This window comes from Suricata suricatta, chromosome 7, assembly GCF_006229205.1.
Source record: "Suricata suricatta isolate VVHF042 chromosome 7, meerkat_22Aug2017_6uvM2_HiC, whole genome shotgun sequence".
Classification (NCBI taxonomy): Eukaryota; Metazoa; Chordata; class Mammalia; order Carnivora; family Herpestidae; genus Suricata; species Suricata suricatta.
Window position 1 is genome coordinate 13290128 of NC_043706.1, and position 25027 is coordinate 13315154.

Consider the following 25027-nt stretch of genomic DNA (forward strand, 5'->3'; position numbering starts at 1 on the left):
TGATCTCTCTTAGCCTCAATGTCTCCAGTTTCTAGCGAGGATAATCATATACCAGCTTCATTGGGTTCTTGTGAGGATTAAATGAGGTAGTAGTTACCAAGTGCAGAAAGTGCTCTGTAAGTATAGTTATAATCAGGACTGTTGTCATTGGGCTGATGTGAACTGGACACAGGAGAGAACCCCCAGGGTGACAGCCTATGGCACCAGCTACAGCGTCCCGTGCAGGGCCACCTGGGGCGGGGCTGGAAGGTCCACGGGGGAGTCCATGGTAGAGTGCCCATGATGGTCTGCCGTCTGCCCCTCGCAGAGCAGGGAGTGGACCTTTGGAGGGGGGCATGGTTGTGATAGGTGCACGGAAACAGAAGTCATGGGGTTGGAGTCGGGCTTAGGTCAAAGAGCAGACGTGGAGGAAGAGGAAGAGAGAGAGGTTGGGCAGAGCACCCTGTTGATCTTAAGATTATTGATAAGTTGAGTAGTTCTGGATCTGGGGTGGGCGATGTAGGAGTGGGTTGTTGACACGGGCAGCAGGTGCCGGTCACTGCAGTGCAGGAGGTAAGAGAATGAAGCTAACACATAGGTATTGTAGATGATTACACTGATGTCATGGTGTTCTAGAATGATGCCAAGGGACGGGCAGAGATGAAAACTGAGTATGCAGAGATTTTCAGTCAGATCCTTGTGCTCGTAGGGATGTGGGTTTAGTATTAATTGAGCTGCAAGAATCACCTGGGTAGTGTTTAAAATGGAGAGCCCTGGGCTCCATCATTGGACGTCTAAGTGCCAAAGGAGTTCTAGCGGTTTTGCTGTGGATGAGCATTCCGAGTGCTTGTGATACGGGCAGTTCAGGGAGAGACATTTTGAGAGACAACAGGTGGTGGGGAGGAGGGGGATTGGGTTGTGTGTAGGCTCTAAACGGAAGAGCTTCAAAGGGAGCTCCAAGGGGACCGTGGATAAAATTGTTTGCAGAGGTTTGTAAGTGTATGAACTTTCTTGGAGGTGCTTCCTGTAAATCGCATTTGCCAACCTAGATGACCAGAGTGAAGTATGGCGTCCTTGTCAGAGAAGGGACTTTCGAACGTGAGCACTGGGACCCAGAGGGTTTCAGACTAAAGCACTGGGGGTAGGAGAGATGAGGAACTTGACCTCAAGAACAGCGGAGCAGAGTTAGAGATGGTTCAGCTGGTCTGCAGTTTTCATGGACAAGTAGGGAAATACTCTGTTATGAAGATGTTAATCATAGAAGTTAAGTTTATTTATAACACAAGTTTCAAGGAGCATAGTAGGAAGGCTTAAAATTTTGAAAGAACATTTTTGCAGGAAGTTGGTCAGCTTGGGTGCAGGTCATGTGACCCTAGGAGTTACATGACTTCCCCATCTGTAAAATGGGGAAAATAATAGGACGTACAGGGTTATTTTAAGGAGTCAGTTGGCATGGTGCTTAGAATAACGCCTGGCTAAGTCGGGTGGCCAGCACCGGCTGACTTGTATGAGTACTTCTACAACTGTGAATAGCTGGGTAGTCCATATTTTTAGGCCAGTTCTGTCTTTTAGCCAGTTGAGCACAAGAATTATATGAGTATTGTGGGTTTTTTATCCATATGCATTAATTTTGATGATTCGAAACGTGGTATGTGATACTTTAATATGTAAAGTTAAATTTCAGATTCTCGTAAGTTGTGATTAGATAGAAAAAAATAATACGCTTTGGAACTATGAGATTTTGTATCATTCTTTTCTTCACTTTTCACCCAGTGACTTAAGTGTATTTTGATTAATGCATTATACTTCATATATTATAAACTGAAAATTAACTTTGGTGCTTGGAGAGCAGCATTGCCAGTAATTTAAGCGAAGGCCAAAGTGCCCTGAACAGGTATGTGTCACGTAATCGAAATGACGGAGTGTTTGTCTTTCGAGAGGCAGAACTGTGTAGTAGAAACGGTGTGAGAGGACCCAAGTTCTGACTCACATTGGTCACCAGCTTGGGCTCAAGCCGTTCTTTCCTTTGTGCATTGTCCTGTTGTAAAGCTTTCCTTAATCTGGAACCTTCCTGACTAGCATTTGAAAGACTTCGAAACAAAAATCACATCATTTTTAATACACTTAGATGTGATAAATAGATTCGTTGGTAAGTGCCTAATACTCTAAAGTACGTAAGAAAAAATAGCGTGCTGGTTGAGGACTCCAATTTATAATCAGTGGCTTGAAGTCTACAGGTAAAATAATGGTAAATATTTCATACTCTGACAGGCCAAATCTTTAAAACTTAGGAAGTTTACTTTCTCTTTCTCAAGGACAGCATCAAGTTAATGTAAAGTGTCTTAACAGTCTTAAGCCTAAGTGTTTTGGTGAGAAATTTCAAAGGTGAGTTTAACTTGTACTTTGAGTTTCCGACTTTGTCTAAAAAAAGTTATATATCCAGATATTTGTTAATACTTAATAGCATCTTTATAAAATACTTATTCAGAAATGCCAAAGTATTTTTTTAAATTTTGTTTTTGAGAGACAGCACAAGCGGGGAGGGTCAGACAGAGAGGGAGACACAGAATCCGAAGCAGGCTCCAGGCTCTGAGCTAGCTGTCAGCACAGAGCCCGACATGGGGCTCAAACCCACGAAGTGTGAGATCATGACCTGAGCTGAAGCTGGATGCTTAACTGACTGAGCCACCCAGGCGCCCCCAAAGTATTTTGTATCTAATTGTCTAATGACAGTGCCTTGTGATTTAAAGTCTTTTTAAAATCCTGAAATGATGATTACTATGGCTTTAGTTCAAAATTATTAACAGAAGTGCAGTTTGTTTTGGTTATTTTGGAAAGTTCTTGAAGACCTAAGCTTGAATTTCCTCTCTGCTATTTGCTGCCTGTTTGACCTTTTGCACATGACCAGTGTTTGGCTTTCCTCTCTGCGAAGGAGAGATAATGACCCTTCCTTTCAGGGTTGTGGAAGATAAGAGACTGTTCCGTTTCGTTTTAAGGGTTGAATAAAAGCCTTGCACATTTAACTCCCAGAACCACTCATGATTCTCAGTTCTAGTTAAGTTTCTAAATAAAATAGTGGAAATATTGAGTATGAAACATTGCTTAATACTATTTATAAACTAATCTTTCTGAAACTTTTAACCTATTCTAATCAGCTTTAAAGGGATGAAGTCTTTGTTTCAAAGAATTTTTTTTGAAGAAATATATGTAGTCAGGCCACACACAGACACATATGTATGTACACCGGTGTATATAGTTGATTAATTCTTGGTTGTGGGATCAATAATGTGTTTGGATTGACAGCACTGAGAAAGTAGAGCACTTTTATTCAGTCAAAATTCAGATTGATCAAAATTGTCTTTTAAATAACTGTGTACGGTGTTTATCATTCAGAGATGTTTTATTGATATTTCCACTTCTCTCTTGGTTACACTTGTCCGGTCTTGTATCAAAACGGAAGGTGATGAAGGCTGCTCTCATGACACCAGAGTAGTTTAGATTGATACAGAACTTCCACTTAACACGACGGGTAGAACACTGTCACTTACTTTCACTGTAACTTCACAAAATCTTTACTTTTTAAAGTCATAATTCGAAAGAACAGAAAGACTGTAAGAGGAAACAGCGGTAAATAAGAGATGTGGTCAACACCTAGGAAGGTGGAAGGTAAATGGTGAGCAGTGGCTGACGGCGGCCAGAGAAGGGTGTAGAGGGGCTCAGACGTGAAGCGTCTGGTGTGCCCCGTGGGATTCTAGAAAGACTCATGAAGCAAAGGCGCCTGGCTCCGTGTGTTCGAAGGACACATATGGAGACGATACCCCTGATCCTCTCCTCCGCTCAGGATCAGCCCAGCCCCAGCTCACCGTGCCCCAAGGGGTCGCACCTGAGAGGCCCCAGACCAGCGTCTAGACGCATTGGAGAGCAGGGAGAGGTTCTGCTCCAGTTGCCCCTTTAAACAACATGGTGATCAGGGGTGCCAACCCCCCACACGGTTGAATGCCCAGGTATCACTTTTGACTCTTTTAAAACTTAGCCGCTAATCACCTACTGTTGACCAGACCCTTACTGATAACATACACAGTTGACTAACGCACAGTTTGTGTGTCATATGTATTAGTATTTTTCGTAGGGAGGGGAGCACGTGGCTAGCGGGGGAGGGCAAAGGAAGGCGGGGGGAGAGAATCCCAAGCAGGCTCTATTCCCAGCTCGGAGCCTGAAGCAGGGGCTCCATCCCAGGAACTGTGACGACATGACCTGAGGCAAAATCAAGAGTCCAACACTTAACCAGCTGAGCCCCCCGGGCGCCCCTGTTTAGAGGTATTCCATGCTGTATTCTTAGAATAAAGTAAGTGACAGAAAAAAATGTTATTAAGAAAGTCTTAAAGGGAGGGGCACCTGAGTGGCTCAGTCGGTTGAGGAACCCCTCTTATTTTCGGCTCAGGTCATGATCTCGCGTTTCAGGAGTTCGAGCCCCGCCACCTTGGGCTCGGAGCTGGGCATGGAGCCTGCTTAAGATTTCTCTGTCTCCCTCTCCCACTGCCCCGCTTCCTGCCTGTGCTCGTACGCTCGCTCTCAAAATAAAGAAATAAAGATTTTTTAAAAAGTCATAAGGGAAGAGACATTTACAGTTCGACACTGTATTTATTTTTGAAAATCTGCATGTAAGTAGACCTGTGCCATTCAAACCCATGTTGTTTAATGATCAACTGAATTTTGAAAACAGAGGGGTTAAGCGAATGTCCTCATACCAAACAGTAGGGCTGTGTCGGCCCCTCTCCTCAGTGGCTCCCAGAGCCCCATCCCCTGTGCAGATCATTGGAGGGCTCATCTGAGAGACTGACCAGCCCCAGAGGAAAGACCTGCCCGTGTGGATGTTGGGTGTGCTCTGGTGAAACAGTGGGGTCCACACCTTAGCACCCTCCCATGCTGAGCTCCATACTTGGGTTTGTGACTTCCAGTAGGCTTTGTCGTGCCTCACTCTTCAGTATGAATGGACGGCTGAAGAATAGATTCCAGAGTGAAAGGGGGCAAAATAAATAGGAAATAAACTATTCATAGTGTATAATGCCTTGGAAGAGACTGTTTTGTACTTACGAGACATGAACAGGATGCTACAGAAAAGGAATAATTAGCAGAAAAGAGCTCTTAGAAATATAATATATGGTAGAGGTACAGAGTTTCAGTTGAAGCATTGAGAGAGAAGGTTCAGCTTCTATATAAGAGACTAGAAAAATAGGACAAGCTGGGCGCCTGGGTGGCTCAGTTGGTTAAGCATCCAGTGTTAGCTCAGGTCATGATGTCATGGTTTGTGAGTTCAAGCCCCTCATCGGGCTCTGTGCTGTCAGCATGGACCCCACATTGGATCCTCTGTCCCCACTCCCTGTCCCTCCCTCGCTCGTGCTCTCCCTCTTTCTCTCAAAAACACATTAACACATTAAAATTTAAAATACAGCGAGATTGGGGCTCCTGGATGGCTCAGTTGGTTAAGCTCTGAATTCAGCTCACGTCATGATCTCGCAGTCTGTGAGTTCAAGCCCCATGTCGGGTTCTGTGCTGACAGCTCAGAGCCTAGAGCCTGCTTTGGATTCTGTGTCTCTATCTCTTTCTCAGCTCTGTCTCTCTCAAAAATAAATAAACATTAAAAAAATAAAAATAAAAATACACCAAGGAAACCTAAGAATGTTGAGAAAATAGAATTAATTCCTGAATCTCCTACCTGACTACTAGAAGCTTCAGAAAGAAAGAGGGGAAAAAAGGCAAATTTATTAAAGAACTAGTGCAACACAGTTGGCTCAGAACTGAATGATAGGGACAAGTTTGAAAGGGCCTGCCACGTGCCTGACCACAGGAGCGGGAATAGAGATCATAAGAGCCTTCAGAAAAGTCTTAATGTTAAGGTTCAGGAATCAAAAGGAACTCCAGGTTTTCAGTAGCACCACCAGAACTGGAACATGATTTTCCCTTCACATTTATTAGCGCAAGGAAACGGTGCTGTCCAGGTGAACAAGGACCCCGATTTCGCTCGCGCACACCCCGTATCAGGAAACGTGGGAGGACACGCGCCGCCAACAAGAGTAAACCCAGGAGAAGGAAGACCGGTCCCAGAAGAGGGGAGCTGGAGTGAGGATCCACCTGGTTGAGAAGAGAAACAAAGGGAACGCCCAGGGGGCTGGCAAAGAGAAGTTTTGAAAGACTGAGCGATCCAGACTGAAGACGGAAGACCTTCTGGAGGATTCCAAGAGCAATGTTCCCACGGGGGGAGAAAATGAAACAAATAGGTTGTCTGATACGCTTGAACATATGGAGAGTCTTGTAAGTTCTGATGGTGACTTTGGTGATGAATTAGGGCTAGGATTTAAAAGTGGGGCAAACAAGGCAACGAATAACGTGAAGGGAAACACAGTTTTACAAGGAAAGTAAAACACGGCATGACTCGATTATAAATAGTATTAATCGACCTCCGCAGTAACTAATGGGGCGGTCAACCAGAATTGCAATCTAACTTCTTGGAGAGATGGTGGAGAAGCCTGCCGGATTGCAGGGTCCTCGGGAGGGGTTTAAGAAAGACAGTCCTCGTCTTCCAAGTAACGTTTAAAGTAGAAAAAAAAGAATATCAGTGTTGCCGTATTATTGAGAAAGAATGGAGGAAAATACCAGAAGAAATAGCTGTGAGAACGGAACGTGGCTTCTTGTAAAAAGCAGGACAGAAAGGTAGAGCGGGGGCAGGGAACTCAGATCTTCATCCGACGGAAGCCTGCGGGCCCCGTTTCACTTAAGGAATGTACACACAGGGTTTTGATAAATAGAAAAATTGAATTAAAAAACAATCCAGACTGAGAAGATAGCTGTTGATGACACCTTCTGTGAGCAAATAAGTCCCAGAATCACTTTGTCCCCTGGTCGGCGCCATGTAGCACACGGCGGTGCCACCGTGAGGTGCTGTAGTAAGAAATGCGTCTGACTCAGCCCCTCACAACTCACTTGGCCACAAACCAGTCTGTGCCTAATACACGTTAATATTCGGTGAAAATTTGAGAAATTTTCAAATACTCTTCCCCCAAATTAAACTTATTATCTGATCTCTGCAGGGAAGAGTTTCTTAAAAATAAACCTCCTCCTGGGGCCCTCGGGAGGCTCAGTAGGTTAAGTGTTGGATCCTTGATTGTGGCTTGGGTCATGATCTCGCGGTTCATGGGTTCAAGCCCTGCGTCAGGCTCTGCACTGATGGCATGGGGCCTGCTTGGGATTCTCTCTCTCCCTCTTTCTCGGCCCTTCCCCGCTGACATGCACACGCACTCTCTCTCTCTCTCAAATACAATTAAAACCTCCTTCCTTTTTTTTACAAGATGCCCTATAACCTAAACTAGTGACTGCTCTTGCTCTGAAGAAGATATTGTGTGATACAGAAGATTGGCTATCAGTTTGTGTGTGTGTGTGTGTGTGTGTGTGTGTGTGTGTGTGCGCGCGCGCGTGCACGCTTAACATGTGTGCAGGTCTGCAGATTTCCAGAAAGTCCAGGGTAGACGGCTGCTGGGGCTGGGGAGAACAGGGGGAAGGATCACTCCTCACATGCCTCCAGGGCTGACGGTCTCTGCAGCAGGCGCTGGTGCGTTTCTCACTCAGCTCACGTCTTACCTCAGAGCCCGTGGAGCGGGCAGGGCAGCAACGGTTGGAGCTGAGGAGACTGAGGTCCAGGCAGTCACCTGGCTGCGTGGGGGCCGGCCTCAGAGCCAAGGTGTCCAGTCTCCTCCAACTTGCCTTTTTTTTTTTCTTTTAAGTCAGAACAAAGTCAGTCAGTCCCAGATACTGATATCCATGCACGCATCTGACGAGTCTTCCCGGCGCAGAGAATAGATTCCCGCCCCCTGTGAGAAGAGGACACAAGGGGTGCCTGGGCGGCTCAGTCAGTTAAGCGTCCGGCTTTGGCTCAGGTCATGATCTCACAGTTCGTGAGTTCAAGCCCCGCATTGGGCTCTGTGCTGACAGCTCAGAGCCTAGAATCTGCTTCGATTGTGTCTCCCTTTCTCTCTGACCCTCACCTGCTCACGCTGTCTCTCTCTCTCTCTCTCTCTCTCTCTCTCTCTCTCTCTCTCAAAAATAAATAAAACCTTAAGAAAAAAAAAAAAGAGAGGACACAGCCTGTTCCCAGCAGCAGTGGTGGCGCGGTGGGGCGTGATTCTCACCCTGAGCGAGGGGGCGCACACCACGTTAGAGCCCTCTTTGGGAGGCTCCCCTGGCTCTCGTCTGTCATTGAGAACATCTGAACGATGGTTTAACCCAAGTATTTCCGCTGTAAACAAGGGTATCCTTCTTCAGCTGGTTATCGAATGAAAGCGACGTATAAGGAACAATATAATATTGTAGAGAGAAAATACCCATTAATAGGTTTTCTAGTAACTTCTACATATAAACTGATACTACTGATACCTTTTACAGGCAGGAATAGCCCGTGCCTTGATAAATAGTAAAACAACACGTAGAGGACAGGAGGTGGTTATAGGCAGAAGACAGGTGCCGATAGCTGTGGCTGAGTTACCAGACAATTCAGAGGATGCATGAGCCCGACACCCCTGCCCACGGAGTCCTTTCTGTCAAGAAGAGTTAATATTTTTTTTTCTTTGGGTAGTGTTGACAAGAGTGAATATTTTGTGTGCAAGGCAAAACAAAGAACTTAAAACCGCTTACCCGTGTTCGTCTTGCTAGGCAGTTAGAAACACGGACTTGAGATTTGGCAGTCAGCTTCCGTTTGGGGGTTGGGGGTGGAGACAAACGTGTAAGAAAGTGTAAGCTCTGCTGATTCTGTGGGATTGGAAGAAACTGGGACCTGAATAAGAAGGCAGAGGCAGCCATGAAAGGATCTGGGATTACACAGTGCCAACGGAAGAAGCAATAGGGACCAGACCCCCTGAATCACGAACAGTAGGTAAGTTTAGGAAAATGAGAAAGTGGAGCTAAGAACAATTGTGGCATCTCAGCCTTCTGAACTTTTTATCTTTTTGGCACCACCATGATATTCTTTAGAATGCTTATTGAAATTCTTTCATAGTAATTATCCTTAAAATCATACACAAGTGTGTATAATTTTATTAAAGTATTTCTTATTTCCGGGGCACCTGGGTGGCTCAGTCGATTAAGCGTCCAGCTTTGGCTCAGGTCATGATCTCACGGTTTGTGGGTTCGAGTCCCACGTTGGGCTCTGTGCTGACAGCCCAGAGCCTGGAGTTGCTTTGGATTCTGTGCCTCCCTCTCTCTCTGCCCCTCCCATGCTCCTGTTCTGTCTGTGTCTCAATAATAAATATATATATATATTTTTTATTTAAAATATTTCTTATTTACAAACTTTGAGATCTTTTGTTTTCTTCAGTACATAGCATACGTCAGAGGTCCTCTGAAAATAGCTACATCTTGAAGAAGAAAGTGATTTTAGTAATTCCACTTAATTGTAAATGACTCATAACTTGAACATAGCTTTCCATTGGACTTGAGATCTGCTTACAGACGTGCTACACTCTAGAAACATTCTTCACTGATTCAGACTTTGAAACATGATTGTTATCTCCTAGAAACTCTCTCTTGAGAGGGGAGGGTCACTGCTTCTGTTGAGATTTAGACATCCTGCATATTTTGAGAGTCATTCCTTTTACTTTATCGCAGCTAATGGAGCTTTGTTTTGTTTTGTTTTGGTACCACGTAGATTTTATAGAGTTTAGAAAAATCTTTCAAGCCAACTATAAGAGATGTACTTGAGATGTTATGACATGTTTAGTGGCATTTGTCCAGTTTATGCTCTAGAGAATAATCTTCCAAACTCCTGAGCTTCAGGGAATGACTGTCCAAACTGACCTGGACAGGTAGTGAGCCGTAGGTCTGACCTGGGTTTCGCATTTCCGAAGTTTGGGATGGTGGCGTTGGGAGACAGGGCAGGACTATAGCACACAGGCCTGGCTTTGCTGGGATGAGAACAGAAAACCAGTGACGTTCTCCAGGGTGAAGATGGTTCTGGAACCGGAAGAGACGGTCCAGAGTACCTCATCCAACGGAGATAGGCAGGAGGTCAGTACCTGGCTTCGGAGGTTTTGCATCGGAGTCCAGTTTAAGATGCTGAGTGGATAGTGGATGGGGAGAACTTTCCCTCAGGCAATGCTTGACAAAAAAGAGAGTGGACTCTGGATCTATCCAAGATGGAGTCACAGGGACCAGATTTACCCTCCCACTGAATGTAGCTGAAACCCAGACAACATAGCACTTATTAAGGGCCTGGACATCCGGCAAAGAAGAGGAATGATCATTGATGGATGGGAAACAGGTGTGGTGAGGTGAGGCCTCCGATTGCTCCAGAATTCTGCCCTGGGAGAATTTCCAACAGCAGTGCTGCGAGGGACGCCCAGGAAGAGTCTGGCACACACGGAGTTGAAGAAACAGAGCTGAGAATCTAGGAGACAGAGGCAGCTAGAGTCCATAGGACACAGTACCAGAGAGGAGAGAATCCCAGAAATCCGCGTAGGTTCCCTTTGAATAGCCAGCAGAGCACTGATAATGTCTGCGAGGGAACTCCCCAGGGCAGGAAGGACAAAGCCCCACACAGGACTATTTAACAGTTCCTGTTGGTGACACAGTGCCATCCCCACAGCCAGAGTGGAAAACCGTGCAATTTATGGGACATCAATTCACGGGACATCAGGAATAGCTCTCAGGAGGGGCTATGTTTAGCCCTGCTCCAGACCCAGAGAAGGACCAGACTGTTTCCAAGGAAATTAACTGTATCCCAAAACAAAGCTCAAGAATATTTGCAGGAAGACACGAACACCTAACACCCATTAAGGTAAAGCCCAGTGCGTGGCATCTAATTAAAGATAACTCCGCAAACATTGAGAAAACCAATCAATCAAAACCAATTCAGAACGGATACGGACCAGGACATAGTTAATTGTAACTCTTCTCGAAGTTCAAAATATCAAGTAGAGACATGGAAGATGGAAAAAAGGCCCAAATCTGTCTCTTTGTTTTTCTTTTACTTCCCACTTCCCTGTTAGATGCTAGTTTTAGGTGGTTCCCAGGTGGCTAATTGATAGTAAATTATTATATTGATTACACTAGAGTAATTATGCCTGGAAGCCAGTGACCTCTTGATGGTAGGCTACGAATATATTGGGCTCACATATTTGTAACAAAATCTTAACGTTTTCTTTCAAAATAAAACCAAAGCTTACGAGTTGGCAAGGAATTCAACAAATTCTCATTCTGCAGTGACAGAGAAGAAATCTTGACAGTTGCAGACTTTATACATAGCCACAGGGACAGATGTAGCTGGAATATTTTAACAGGTTATTAGATCCTCGGGTTGACAGTAAATATAGTTTAGGACTGATTTTTTAAGTTCTGCAAGCTTTATTTTGAACAATGAGTATCTGTTTGCCATCAGCATTAGAAACTCACGTTCTGACTTGTTCTTTAAAAATAATACTTCTCTAACTGGTTTGGAGTACTGTTTTCCTGAGCTTTTTTTCCCAAGTGTGTAAATGCAGTTCTGTTTACTAGGGCTCAATATTCAGATGTTTGCTTTACTAGAAACAATGAAAACTGGAAGTACGTATTTACAGTTGAGAGTGATCAAGACTAAAAATACAGCAATCTTGAGTAAGGTTTATTGAAATTCAGCCAAACATAATTCCGATTATCCAGGGCTTACAAAGAGGTGATCCTTTTTCTGAAGAAGAGATTGGTTATAGCTTGTGTGTTATAATTTCCAGAGTCCATGATAACTTCCAGTGTTCTAGAACCAACTTGTTAAATTTGCAACAGTAGTTTACATTGTACATGGCCTGATACCGTTTGGAGTCTGTCATGTTTCCTCACTGGGGAGGTGATTTCAAAACTATGAAGTCCGTTGTTTCAGTCTTCAGGTGAGCATGGCTAAAATGTGGTGTGACCCTTTGATTTTGTTACTCTTCTGGAATTCTAGAGATTCTGGAATGCTAGAGGTGGGGCAGGCTTAGCAGCAGCCTGTCATCCTGTGCTCGGTGGGAGGGGACACCTGGGCAAAGCAGCTCCTCCTCCCTCGAAGGACATTGAGTCATTTGCTTCTAGAGAGTTCGATCCTAGATTTCAAAGAGGGGCATTTTCCCCCAACATGAGCAACATTTTCCCTTTTTCTCTGGAAGCTTCATGTCATGCTTTGTTCATGATGGATTCTTCTCCTTATACGGATATCAAAGTGCATTCCTGTCATAAAATAACACATTACCTCTTTGAGGAGGAGACAGAAGCTGATACATACATCTCAAGGATTAACTCAGATGACAATTTATCACTTGAAAGCAATATTCTTTACTTTTACATGGATTTTACAACATACTGTCCATTAAAATTATGAACATTGGGCTGACTCAGGGAAAGTTAGAAAAAAACACTCTTTTACCTCATAAGCAAAGTTTTAAAAATAATTATTCATTCATTTAAATGAATGGACAAGAAGCATGGCACACTAAAAGTAAAATATTAAGAGAGGAGGGCACCTGGGGACTCCATCAGCTAAGTGTCTAACTCTTGACTTCAGCTCAGGTCATGGTCTCATGGTTTGTGAATTTGAGTTCCACATCAGGCTCCATGCTGACCGTGTAGAGCCTGCTTGGGATTCTCTCTCTCCCTCTCTCTGCCCCTCCCCTGCTTGCTCCATTTCTCTCAGATAAATACACTTTTTAAAAAAGTAAAGTACTAAGAAAGTAAATTGTAGAAGTTTTATGACTTGAAGACATTAATAGAGACAGAATCCATGATGCACTTTAAATATTTAATCTGTATTTTTTTCTTCTTTTTTAGGTAGCTAAGTCCCATGGGCAAATCCTTATTTACCTGACTTCTTGAAACTGTCCGTTCTTGACCTCTACACTACTAGCATCCTAATTTTTCTTCTCTACCCTCGGTTAGTTGTCAGTTTCCATTGCTTTAATGCTGTTACTTTCTTGGATTCTGTTCTTGGCTATGCCTCCGCCCATTCTGCATATCCTCCCTAGGTAACACCGCCCATATCCTTGGCTTATCTACCACCCGAGTGGTGACCGTTAGGAAATTCCTGTCTTCAGTTTAAATCTCTCTTCTTACCTCCAGAATCCGTTGCCGTCTGGATGCATCTCAACAGACGTCTCAGGAGCAGCCTGCCCTGATGTATATTCCACAGCAAAACTTGACCTTTTGTTGGCTTAGTAAGGCCTCACTATCAACAGACTCACCCATTCCACAAACATGGGAGCCGTCATAATCTCTCTCTCTCTCTTTAAGCTAACATAAAGTGCAATATTTGTTTCAGGAGCAGAATTCAGTGACTCATCATTTACGTACAGCACCCAGTGCTCATCACATGCACCCTCCTAAATCCCCGTCACCCATCCAGCCCATCCCCCACCTACCTCCTCCATCAACCCTCAGTTTCTTCTCTGTCTTTAAGAGTCTCTTGTGGTTTGTTCTTTTCTCTCTGCTTTGTCTCCCCCTTTCCCATATTGTCATCTGTTTCGTTTCTTAAATTTCACATATGAGGGAAATCATGTGGTATTCGTCTTCTGACTTATTTCACTTATCATTATACATTCTAGTTCTATCTGTGTCATTGCAAATGGCAAGATTTCATTCTTTTTGATGGCTGAGTCATATTCCCGTGTGTGTGTGTGTGTGTGTGTGTGTGTGTGTGTGTGTGTGTGTGTGTGTGTATGCATACCACATCTTCTGTATCATTCATCAGTAGATGGACATTTGGGCTCTCACCATAGTTTGGCTATTGTTGGTAATGCTGCTCTCAACATGGAGGGACGTGTACCCCCTTTGAATCTGTATTTTTGTATCCTCTGAGTAAATACTTAAAATACTTAACAGTGAAATTGCTGGGTCATAGGGTAGTTTTATTTTTAGTTTTTTTGAGGAACCTCCATACTGTTTTCCAGAGTGGCTGCACCAGTTTGCACTCCCACCAGCAGTACAGGAGGGGTCCCCTTCCTCCGCATCCTCGCCAACATCTGTTCCTTCTTGTGTTGTTAATTTTAGTCACTCTGACAGGTTTGGGGTGGTATCTCAAGGTGGATTTGATTTGTATTTCCCTGATGAAGAGTGAGTGATGTTGAACATCTTTTCATGTGTCTGTAGGCCATCTGGATGTAATTCTTTGGAAAAGTATCTGTCTACTCACGTCTTCTGCCCATTTCTTAATTGGGTGGATTTTTGGGTGTTGAGTTTGATAAATTCTTTATAGATTTTGGATACCAACCCTGTATATGATGTGCCATTTTCATATGTCTTCTCCCATTCTGTAGGGTGCCTTTTAGTTTTACTGATTGTTTCATTTGCTGTGCAGAAACTTTTTATTTTGGTGAAGTCCCAATAGTTCATGTTTGCTTTTGTTTTCCTTGCCTTCGGCGACATGTCTAGTAAGAAGTCGCTCCAGCCAAGGTCAGAGAAGTTGCTGCCTGTCTCCGACCAAGGTCAGAGAAGTTGCTGCCTGTCTCTGACCAAGGTCAGAGAAGTTGATGCCTGTATTCTCTAGGATTTTGATGGCTTCTTGGCTGAAACTTAGGTCTTTCATCCATTTTGAGTTTACTTTTGTGTATGGTGGAAGAAAGTGGTTCAGGTTCATTCTTCTGCATCCATTCACTGTCCAGTTTTTCCAACACCATTTGTTGAAGAGACTGTCTTTTTTTCCCACTGGATATTCTTTCCTGCTTTGTTGCAGATGAGTTGACCATATAGTTGTGGGTCCATTTCTGGGTTTTCTGTTGCGTTCCATTGATCCATATGTCTGTTTTTGGGCCAGTACCATACTATCTTGATGACTATAGCTTTGTAATATAGCTTGAAATCTGGAATCATGATGCCTCCAGTTTTTTCTTTTTCAGGATTGCTTTGGCTCTTTGAGGTCTTTTGTGGTTCCATTCAAATTTTAGGATTGTTTGTCCCAGTTCTTAGAGAAATGCTGGTGGTATTTTGCTAGGGATTGCATCGGATGTGTAGATTGCTTTGGGCAGTATAGACATTTTAGCAGTGTTTGTTCTTCCTAATCCATGAGCATGAATGCTTTTCCATTTCTTTGTGTCCTCTTCAGTTTCTTTCATACGTGTTCTGTAGTTTTCCGAGTGTAGCTCTTCAACCTCTTTAGTCAGGTTTATTCCTAGGTATCTTACTCTTTTGTGTGTAGTTGCAAATGGGATCGATTCCTTGGTTTCTTTTTCTGCTGCTTTGTTAATGGTATATAGAAATGCAACAGACTTCTGCATGTTGATTTTATATTCCATGACTTTATTGAATTCATGTATTCTAGCAGGGTTTTTTTGGTGGAGTCTTTCGGGTTGTCTACATAGAGTATCTTGTTTTCTGCAAATAGTGAAAGTGTAGACTTCTTCCTTGCCAATTTGAGTGCCTTTTATTTCTTTTTGTTGTGTGATTGCTGAGGCTAAAACTTCCTGTACTGTGTGACATAGTAATGGTGAGAATGGACATCCTTGTCGTGTTCCTTAGGCTTGGGAGAAAGGTTCTCAGATTTTCTCCATTGAGGATGATATTATGTGGCCTTTCGTATATGGCCTTATGATGTTGGGGTATGTTCCATCTATGCCTATTTTGTTGAGGGTTTTGATCAGGAAAGGATACTGTATTTTGTCAAATGCTTTGTCTGCATCTATTGAGAGGACCATATGGTTCTTACCCATTTTTTTGTTAATGACAAATCATGTTGATTGATTTGTGAATATTGAACCAACCTTGCAGCCCAGGAATAAATCCCACTTGATCATGGTGAATAATTCTTTAGTGTACTGTTGAATTCAATTTGCTAATACCTCATTGAGAACTTTTCCATTCATATTCATCAGGGATATTGGCCTGTCATTCTCCTTTTCACTGGGGTCTTTGTCTGGTTTTGGAATCAAGGTAATGCTCGTTTCATAGAATGAGTTTGGAAGTTTTCCTTCCATTTCTGTTTTTTGGAACAATTTGAGAATAGGTATTTACTCTTCTTTAAATGTTTGATAGAATTCCCCTGGAAGCCGTCTGGCCCAGAACAATTGTTTGTTGGGAGATTTTGATTTCAGATTCAATTTCTTTGCTGCTCCTAGTTCTGTTTAAATTTCCTGTTTCTTCTGGTTTCAGTTTTGGTAGTTTGTAAGTTTCTAGGAATTTGTCCATTTCTTCCAGATTGCCCAGTTTGTTGGCATATAATTTTTAATAATATTCTCTTATAATTGTTTGTATATCTGTGGTGGTAGTTGTGATCTCTCCTATTTGATTCATGATTTTATCTTTTTGGATCCTTTCTCTTTTCGATAAGTCTGGCTAGAGGCTTATCAATTTTGTTAATTCTTTCAAAGAACGAGCTCTTCGTTTCATTGATCTGTTCTACTGTGGGGTTTTTTTTTGTTTGTTTCTATATTGTTTCCTCAGAATTTCTTTATTATTTCTCTTCTGCTGGCTTTACGCTTTATTTGTTGTTCTTTTTGTAGCTCCTTTAGGTGTAAGATTTGACTGTGTATTTGGGACCTTTCTTGTCTCTTGAGATAGGCCTGAACTGCAGTGTACATTCCTCTTAGGACTGCCTTTGCAGCATCCTAAGAGTTTTGAACTGTCGTGTTTTCATTTTTATTTGCTTCCTCATGTTCTTTTTTTTAATTTCTTCTTTCGTTTCCTGGTTAACCCATTCCTTCTTTAGTAGGATGTTCTTTAACTTCCATGTATTTGAGAGGTTTCCAGATTTTTTCCTGTGGTTGACCTCAAGTCTCCTAGCATTGCAATCTGAAAATATGTGTGGTACGACGTCAGTCATTTTGTACCTGTTGAGGGCTGATTTGTGACACGTTACGTCATAATCCCTTTCTCCCTTTCCCACCATCTCCTCTCGGTTCCCAATCCAGCCCAGTATTCCTTGACTCTGTTCTTGCCTCTCTGTCTTCACTGGTCCTTTCTAGCCCACATCTGTGCGGGCTCAGTTATGGTGACAGCTTCCTAATGAGTCTGCCTGTCTACAGTCATGTCCTTCAGACCATTTATATTACTGTTATTCTTTTTTCCACCCCAAAAAATACAGATATGATTAAGACTTCTCTTCATCTTCAAGATAAAAACTAAATTATGATGATTGTGTTAGTTAGGTGACAGTAGCATTTACTTAGCATTTACTATGTACCAGGTACGGTGCTTAAAAACTGTAGTTTAGAGATGCCTGGGTGGTTCAGTCAGTTGAGTGTCTGACTCTTGATTTTGGCTCAGGTCATGATCTCACAGTTTGTGAGTTTGAGCCCCACATGGGCCTCTGCACTCAGTGTGGAAACTGCTTGGGATTCTTTCTTTCCCTCTCTCTCTCTCTCTCTGTCCCTCCCCTGCTTGCACTTTCCCTCCCTCCCTCCCTCTCCCTCTCAAAAATAAATAATAAGCATTTTTAAAAAACCTGTAGTCTAAGGGCGCGTGGATGGCTCAGTCAATTAAGTGTCCAACTCTTGATCTCAGCTCAGGTCTTGATCTCAGAGTTGTGAGTTCAAGACCATGTTGGGCTTTGCACTGAGTGTGAAACCTACTTAAAAAAAAAAAAGCTATGGTCTAAATTAACTCAGAGAATTCTCATAATGATGATCTGAGCGTACTCTTCTTTTTGTCCACAAGGAAAATCAGACTAAGCGAGTTCAATTTTTTTAATATTTATTTATTTGTGAGAGAGAGAGACCGAGTGTGAGCAGAGGAGGGGCACAGAAAGAGGGAGACAGAGAATGCGAAGCAGGCTCCAGGCTCTGAGCTGTCAGCACACAGCCCGATGTGGGGCTCGAACTCACAAACCATGGGATCACCACCTGAGCCAAAGTCGGACGTTTAACCAACTGAGCCACCCAGGCGCCCCCGGACTAAGAGAGTTTATATAATTTATGAGGAGCTGCAGAGCCAGGAAGTGGCAAAGCTGCACCAGACCAATGTTTCTCTGACTCAGAAGTCTATTCATACCCTTTATATTATACCAGGTCCAGGGTGCCTGGAGGGCTCAGTCAGTTGAGTGTCTGACTCTTGGTTTTGGCTCAGGTCAGGATCCCAGGGTTGTGCCATTGAGTCCCATGTTGGGCTCCGTGCTCAGCATGGAGCCTGCTTAAGATCCTGTCTCTCTCGCTCGCGTGCTCTCTCTCTCTCTTTCTCTCACACCCCTGTCTCCCTCCCTCTCCTTCTGCCCACTCATTCTCACTCTCTCAAATAAGTAAAATGAAAAAATATATATCAGATATCAGCTCCCCAGAAAGCTATCCACGCTTGGGGATCGGATGCTGTGGAGAATGAAAATAACCTCCTCTCTGAGCGCTGACCACGTCAGCTCTCATGACTGCTGACTATAAGATGAGCAAGCCCGGGCTTTCAGTAGGGGTGCCACCCGATCACGAGTACATTTGGGGGTGGGATGCATGATGGTGTCTTCAATCCACCGTCTCCCCTCCCAGCCACAGACTCCCCACCGTGGGGACATACAGTGTCAGGTGGTGTAGCTGGTGTAGAATGCCAGCAAGCAGCAGACCACTGCCTTGGTAGTAATGAGTGGTAGAGTGGTTCTTATTTTAGGAAACTGGATGGCCATTTTGAATAAAAAAATATCAATAATACAGAGGTATTCGATTCTTCCACTGATTTTTTTAATATTTATTTTTGAGAAACAGAGACAGCACGTGAGCAGGGGATAGGGCAGAGAGAGAAACACAGAATCTGAAACAGGCTCCGGGCTCTGAGCTGTCAGCACAGAGCCTGACGAGGGGCTTGAACCCACGAACCAGGAGATCATGACCTGAGCCGAAGTCGGCCACTTAACCGACCGAGCCACCCGGGTGCCCCTCACTTATTTTATAATTTAAAAAATTAGTCCATTAGCTGCTGTGGGTTAGTCACTGAATACTTTTCAGTACGTAAGTGAGAATAAAGGTGTTTAACGGACTTTGGAACTCATGAGGTGTCTCCAGGGCATGCTGGGGCTTTCACTTTACGTTCACATCAGTGATAATGGCTTTCGAGCTTAGTTCTAGCAGTTTCTTAAAGAATGTGTTTGCATGGAGCTGCGTGGACCCAGGGGTTGCCCCAACCTTTGGGGGTGTCTCTGAGTGTAATAAACGTGTCTCTGGTATCCAGTAAACCTGGTGGTTTACCTTGGTGCTCTCTCGGGGGGCTGAAGTATCTCTCGTCGGTCACAACTTGCACTTTTGGAGGCTGCATGCCCTTGACCTGCATTCTGGGTACCACAGGCGGCACATGCGTGGGGGCCCAGAGAGGCACGGGCTTTCTCTCCCGTCCTGTCCCTTGTCAGCTGTGTATTTCTTCCTCAGGGGTGCTCTTCCGCACTGTCTAATGTTCCTTGTCCCTGCCTCGTCCCTCTCTATCCTGCTTCCTTCACCCACCTGCGTCCCCCTCCAAAGCAGCCAGATCAGAACGGAAAACAGACCTGGGAAAGTCATTTTCCTGCAAGTTTGGGGGAATTTAATCCATACATAACTTAGTGCTGCCACCAACAAGCCCATTTCCTGGACTTTCATTATCGTGTTAGGGGGATATGCAGGGAATTTTATTTTTTAATTCCAAATCTTTAATGTCCATTATTGTTCAGATACTTAAAATTTTTTTAATGTTTATTTTTAAGAGAGTGATAGAGTGTGTGTGTTTGTGTTTGTCAGAGAGAGCAGGGAACGGGCAGAGAGTGGGGGAGACATAGAATCAGAAGCAGGATCTAGGCTCTGAGCTGTCAGCACAGAGCCCAACATGGGGCCCGAACTCACAAACTGAGCTGAGTCGGATGCTCAACCAACCGAGCCACCCAGGGCCCCCAGATTCTTCTCAACTTGACATGCCAATAGTGTAGGAACCTGTCATTGTATTACTTTTTAGGCTGTGCTTTCCCAAAGTAGATAAATACATAAAACTATATTAATAGCATGATAAATAAGGACTTAGTGCAGTTTTTATGATGAACTGGCTGCTTTTCAAGAAGTTTCATTGCACAGATAATGTTTAAAAATGTCTTGGGGCACCCGGGTGGCTCAGTCGGTTGAGCATCCAGCTTCGGCTCAGGTCATGGTCTTGCGGTTTGTAGGTTCGAGCCCCTCGTCAGGCTCTGTGCTGACAGCTACCTCAGAGCCAGAGGCTGTCTTTGGATTCTGTGTCTCCCTCTATCTCTGATCCTCCCCTGCTCACGAAAATAAAACATTAAAAAAAATTTTTTTTAATGTCTTCTGTAATACGTCCCCTGGGCAGGATCCGTGTAAGGAATAAATAACAACAGAAATTTCTAAGCTACAGATGGTCTTGAGAAAACATACCTAAAGTTAAAAGGCCAGCTCTTTTCCCCCGCACCCTTCCCCCCATCCCTCTTCAGCCCTGTCAGCCACAAACCTAGCAAGCCTGTAAGAGGCACATGCTCATGACTGTGGAACGCTGGGAATGGCAGACCTGGTGGTAATGAGCGGGAAGTGGTCCTTTGTGTGAGATCTCTCCTGTGCACCGTTAGTTACAGGATCGTCCATCAGCTGTAACACAGGAAACTGTTCAGGTCTGTCCTAGACAGAAAGTATTGTTGATCGTACTTAAAAAAAATTTCCCCTCAGTATTTTCAAATGCGAGGGAGAATGTGCAGAGCTGCCTTGCAGTTGGCATTTTGAATGTGATGCTTGGCCTTGTAGAATCATCGTGTTAGCTCTCTGTCCTGCGGGAGGCAGTTGAGTATTTAGAGAAAGAGTGCTTCCATCTGTGAGATGATTGTGTTTATGGAGATATTTATCCAGTGGTTCCGATCGATTAAGTTTGCATCCGTGAGTCTGATTTAGTTAATTTCTATACATACACAGATTTAGTACATTTCTTGGAATATTCCATAGATTCATTTATTAGTATGATGTGGTTTTTTTTCCCTTTTCATTCTGCCCTTGTAACTCAACCCCTGTAGAGAAAATGATTAAATAGCACTCTCACTCTTTGGAAATATGATTAGATTTTGAGCCTGGTGTTATTTGTTGAATGTTTTAGTTTCAGGGTTCGTTATGGTGAATCTTACAGAGGTGCTTGCTGAACCGAGTAAAATGTAAAATTGGTAAAATCTAAAAGCATTTCAGTTCTTTCTACGTATGTGACCTTCTGAAAATACTATTACATTACGAAGAATAAGAGACTCCAATTTTTGGAAATGAAAGTGGCAAACAAGTTGTTATCAGAGGAGATCGTATGTGAACAAACTTTTTTTTTTTTTTGTAAAGAATGAAGTTCTCTGTAGTTACGGCAAGGGCTTCCTTGAAGAAGCAGATGGTAGTCGTTTCACAGCCACAGTACTTGATAACCTTGATTGTCTGCGTGTCGGTTGGGTCTGACTCTGCCCTTGTGTGATCAGGGCAGTGGGGCCACCATCTCTGCACATCAGCGTAACTGCAGCAGTGAGATCTTTGTGGAGATAACTGCATCACAAGGCAGCATGTGAGGCTTTAGAAAACTGATAAGAGTTCAGCACTAGAGGAGCTTCGATAGGAGGAGATTGACCAGGGGGTGTCAAGGATGTCTTTGTGGAAAAGATGAACTTGAAAGCTGTTTTATGCCGATCATTGTTCTATGTCTAATAGAGTTAGGAGAGGAGTAGGGGCTAAAAGACCTGTTTAACCTCTTCTTTTCCTTTGGTGAATTGGGAGTGTGACGTCATGGCTAGGAATCACATGTCTGTCATGTTCTCAGTGAATGTTCCCCATCGGTCGGTAACTCAGAAAAATCAAAACTCAGTCCGGTCATCACTCCTTCTGAAAGCCTTTGCTACAGACCTAGGTGTCTGAGTTGCCCCCTCCTCTTTGTTCCTGTAGAAGCCTGGCATTACCAGATCAATTTCTGTTGTTGCTTTATTACCTCTATGTCTCCCTTGAGTTATGAAGCGTGCATATTCCAAACTTCACATTATTTCTAGTGTCTGAGGCTCAGTAAACATTTTGTGGAATGAATGACTGAACACAACAAAGATTACATTCCATGTAAGAAAAGAGATATAGGCTTGATGACAGTGATGATGGAGAGAAGTGGGTGGATTCGGGTTATGTTCTGAGATAGAAGTGACAGGGTTTCATGATGGACTGGATGTGAGGAATGGATCCACCAAACTTGAAGAATATGGCAGTGCCATTCCTGGACCTGCAGGAGACTGGCGGAAGAATAGGCAGTTTTGTAAATGCCCTCCGAGAAGCCCGGTCCACTGAGTAGGGCTGTTGAACAGGCAGCTGCATCAGAGTCTGCAGCTCAGAGAATGGATCAGGACAGGAGATACAAATCAAGAAGTCTGCATATAGATGGTAGTCAAGGCTACGTAGCTGGATGAGGTTGCCTTGTGAGGGAATGCAAGCCCAGCCCTGCAGTGAGAGTGCAGTGGTCTAGAAGAGGTGGGATGGGGGTCGGGGCAAGCAGAAGAATCCGGGGAAGAAGGAAAAACCAGAGGAAACTTTCTCAAGGGATCGCCAGTTGGCTCAAATGCTGCCCAGGGATTCAGATGGGGAGTTAGAAGTGATCGTTGCATTTGGCAACATATGATTGTTGGTGACCTTGACTGTGCAGTGGTGGGGTCTGGAGGCCAAGTAGGAATCCGTTCAAGACTAGGAAGCAAGGAAATGCAAACCTGGAGGAGCTGGAATTTTGAGTAGCCTGCTCAGCGGGTGGGAGTCCTGTCTTTGAGCACCGCCGGGTTCTTTCATTGGGGTCCAAACTGAACGCAGGCACTGCCCTCCAAAATCTGTTCCTCTTCCTGAGTGTTCTGTTCTTCATGGGTTCGCCTTCGTTCCAGAGGTCCAGACTGGAGCCCTCCGGATGAACGTACTCCTCCCCTCCCATTGGGGATCCCCATGGGATCGGTGGCCCAGACTATTGAGTCTTCTCCGCGGCATTTTTCAGACGGACCTCCTCCTGTTCGTTGTCACCTTTGCACTGATGTTGCTCTTCCCAGGCACTCCTCTTCAAACTCCTCTGATAGTTTCCAGAGTGCTGCCTGCTTTTGTTCTTCCCCTTGTCACTGGATCTATCCATCACAGCTAGAACATTCTTCCTAAAGCACAGCTCTGCTCATGCTATGCTGCTAAAAATAACCAGATCCTTTTAGCCTGGCATTCGGAACCCTCTACCTCTTTAACCTTCTCTCCCACTCTTTCTGTTCTCTCAGCCTGGTATCTGCAGGGTTTGCTCTTGCCTAAACACGTCACCTGCGTCACGTGGCCTCCGTGGCTTCAGGGTCACTGTCAGGTCTGCTCGGCTCGGCACTCCTTGCCCTCTCTTCTCTTAAGTCGTCTGTTATTTCCAAATGCTTATTATTACCCCTAATAAACATGGAGTCCGCCCTAAAAACTAGGAAATGTCAAGACTTTCAAAGCCACTGCTTTACTTTATCAGTTCTTTAAAAATTCCACAACACTGAGCGCCTGGGTCCACAACACTGAGCGCCTGGGTGGTTCAGTCGGTTAAGTGTCCAACTTCGGCTCAGGTCATGATCTCACGGTTCAAAAGTTTGAGTCCCGGCTTCGGGCTGGCATCTCAGGAGCCTGCTTCAGATTCTTTGTCTCCCTCTCTGTCTGCCCCTCTCTTGCTCGTGTATTTGTGCTCGCTCGCTCTCTCGCTCTCTCTCTCTCTCTCTCTCTCTCTCTCCCTCTCTCACAAATGAATTAAATTGTAAAAAAAAATTTTAAAGAAAGTTCCACTAACACTGATTTTTCCTTTAAACCACACTTATCCTTCCCTTCGCTAGTTCAGCCAGCCTTCTATTTTAGGAAGTGGGTACAGGAATGATTTACGGTCCGAAAGGAAGTTTCTTGGAGATTTTAGGAACAGTTATGGGTCATGATACTCTGTAGATAGAAGATGCATACCCGGAGTGTGCTGCTAGGTTGCTCCCTTTTCTCCTGCTCTGAGGAGGCGGCCCGAAGCGGGGGATGTGAGCACAGGCCTCCTAATGAAGGGCAGCGTCCCTCCGTCCGGCAGCCACCGTCAACGAAATGGACGTGGGGTTATGTGTCTTGCTTGTAGCTGTTGCAGTTTGGGGGTGTCGTGGTGGTGGGCGGGGAAAAAGTCTCTGAAATTATCACTCTTGAGTTCCAGCTTTTGAAAATAGAAAGTGCCTTTTAGGAGCTTTGCTCACTGTTGCACGTTCCGAAAGGTGGAAGGCCGTGCACCTGAAAGCTTAGAGTTAAAGAGAGTCCCTCGTGAGAATACGGCGCCGAGGGCTCTGTCAGCTGTCCTCCCGTCGTGGGCTTAGAGGACCGCTCGTGTGAGGGCATCGGTAGGAAGGGAGTTGAAGGTGTCTTTGCAAGGTGCTCTTACATCCTGCCTTTTAGCAAGGGATTTTCAGCTTCATCCCATCATCGGAGGAGCAAGTAAGTCTTAGGCATGTTTAACTTGCCCTAAATAATTCTTCCAGAATGAAATGGGACTAAAGGGAAACAATTTTCCTTTTTTTGTTCTTGTTAAAGATGGGCTTGGAAATAACCCCTTTGTCTTGGTGAAATGTGACGGTGGAGCGTTTTTACGAGGAGTCCGTGTGTTTTCGGAAAAGAGGAGGGAGGTGACCATCTGATTTCCGAACCTTGGCTGTGACAAGCATGTCTGTGTTTGGCCTTCCGGCGGGCAGCCTGCCTGTCCCCTCCTCCAGCTGTAACTGTAGTCAACTATTTTGGAGCAGGAAGGGTATTGTAATTAGTAGGGTGGAAAGTGGATCTGAGAATTCCGAATATCCCTAGGCTTTAGTAAAAACCTGGAGTGCAAATAAGATGAATGTCTCCTGTTTTGAGGGCTGCTATAATAAGCTTTTACTAAAGAAATTTACCTCCCCCCAAATTGCTTTTTATTATTCCTAACCATGAGGAAGCATATAGTTATAAAATTATGAAGGAAAACCTGAAAACAACTTACCTTGACTTTTTTGTCAAAAGCGTTTTGCTTCACGGTTGTTTATCTGTTTTCTGCTGTGGTACATTTCCCCAGGAAACTTGGTATTTCAGGATCCTTAATTGATGCTGACAGAATTACAAACCAGACAATTTCCTGGAGGCTTGGTCCTTTT

The 25027-nt window shown here is 44.2% G+C and overlaps 1 protein-coding gene across 2 annotated transcripts in view; it reads left to right on the forward strand.

The window, feature by feature from the left end:
• Window positions 1–25027, forward strand: part of DTNBP1 (dystrobrevin binding protein 1) — a 118476-nt gene that overhangs the window by 32117 nt on the left and 61332 nt on the right. The gene's annotated exons all lie outside the window — the stretch shown is intronic.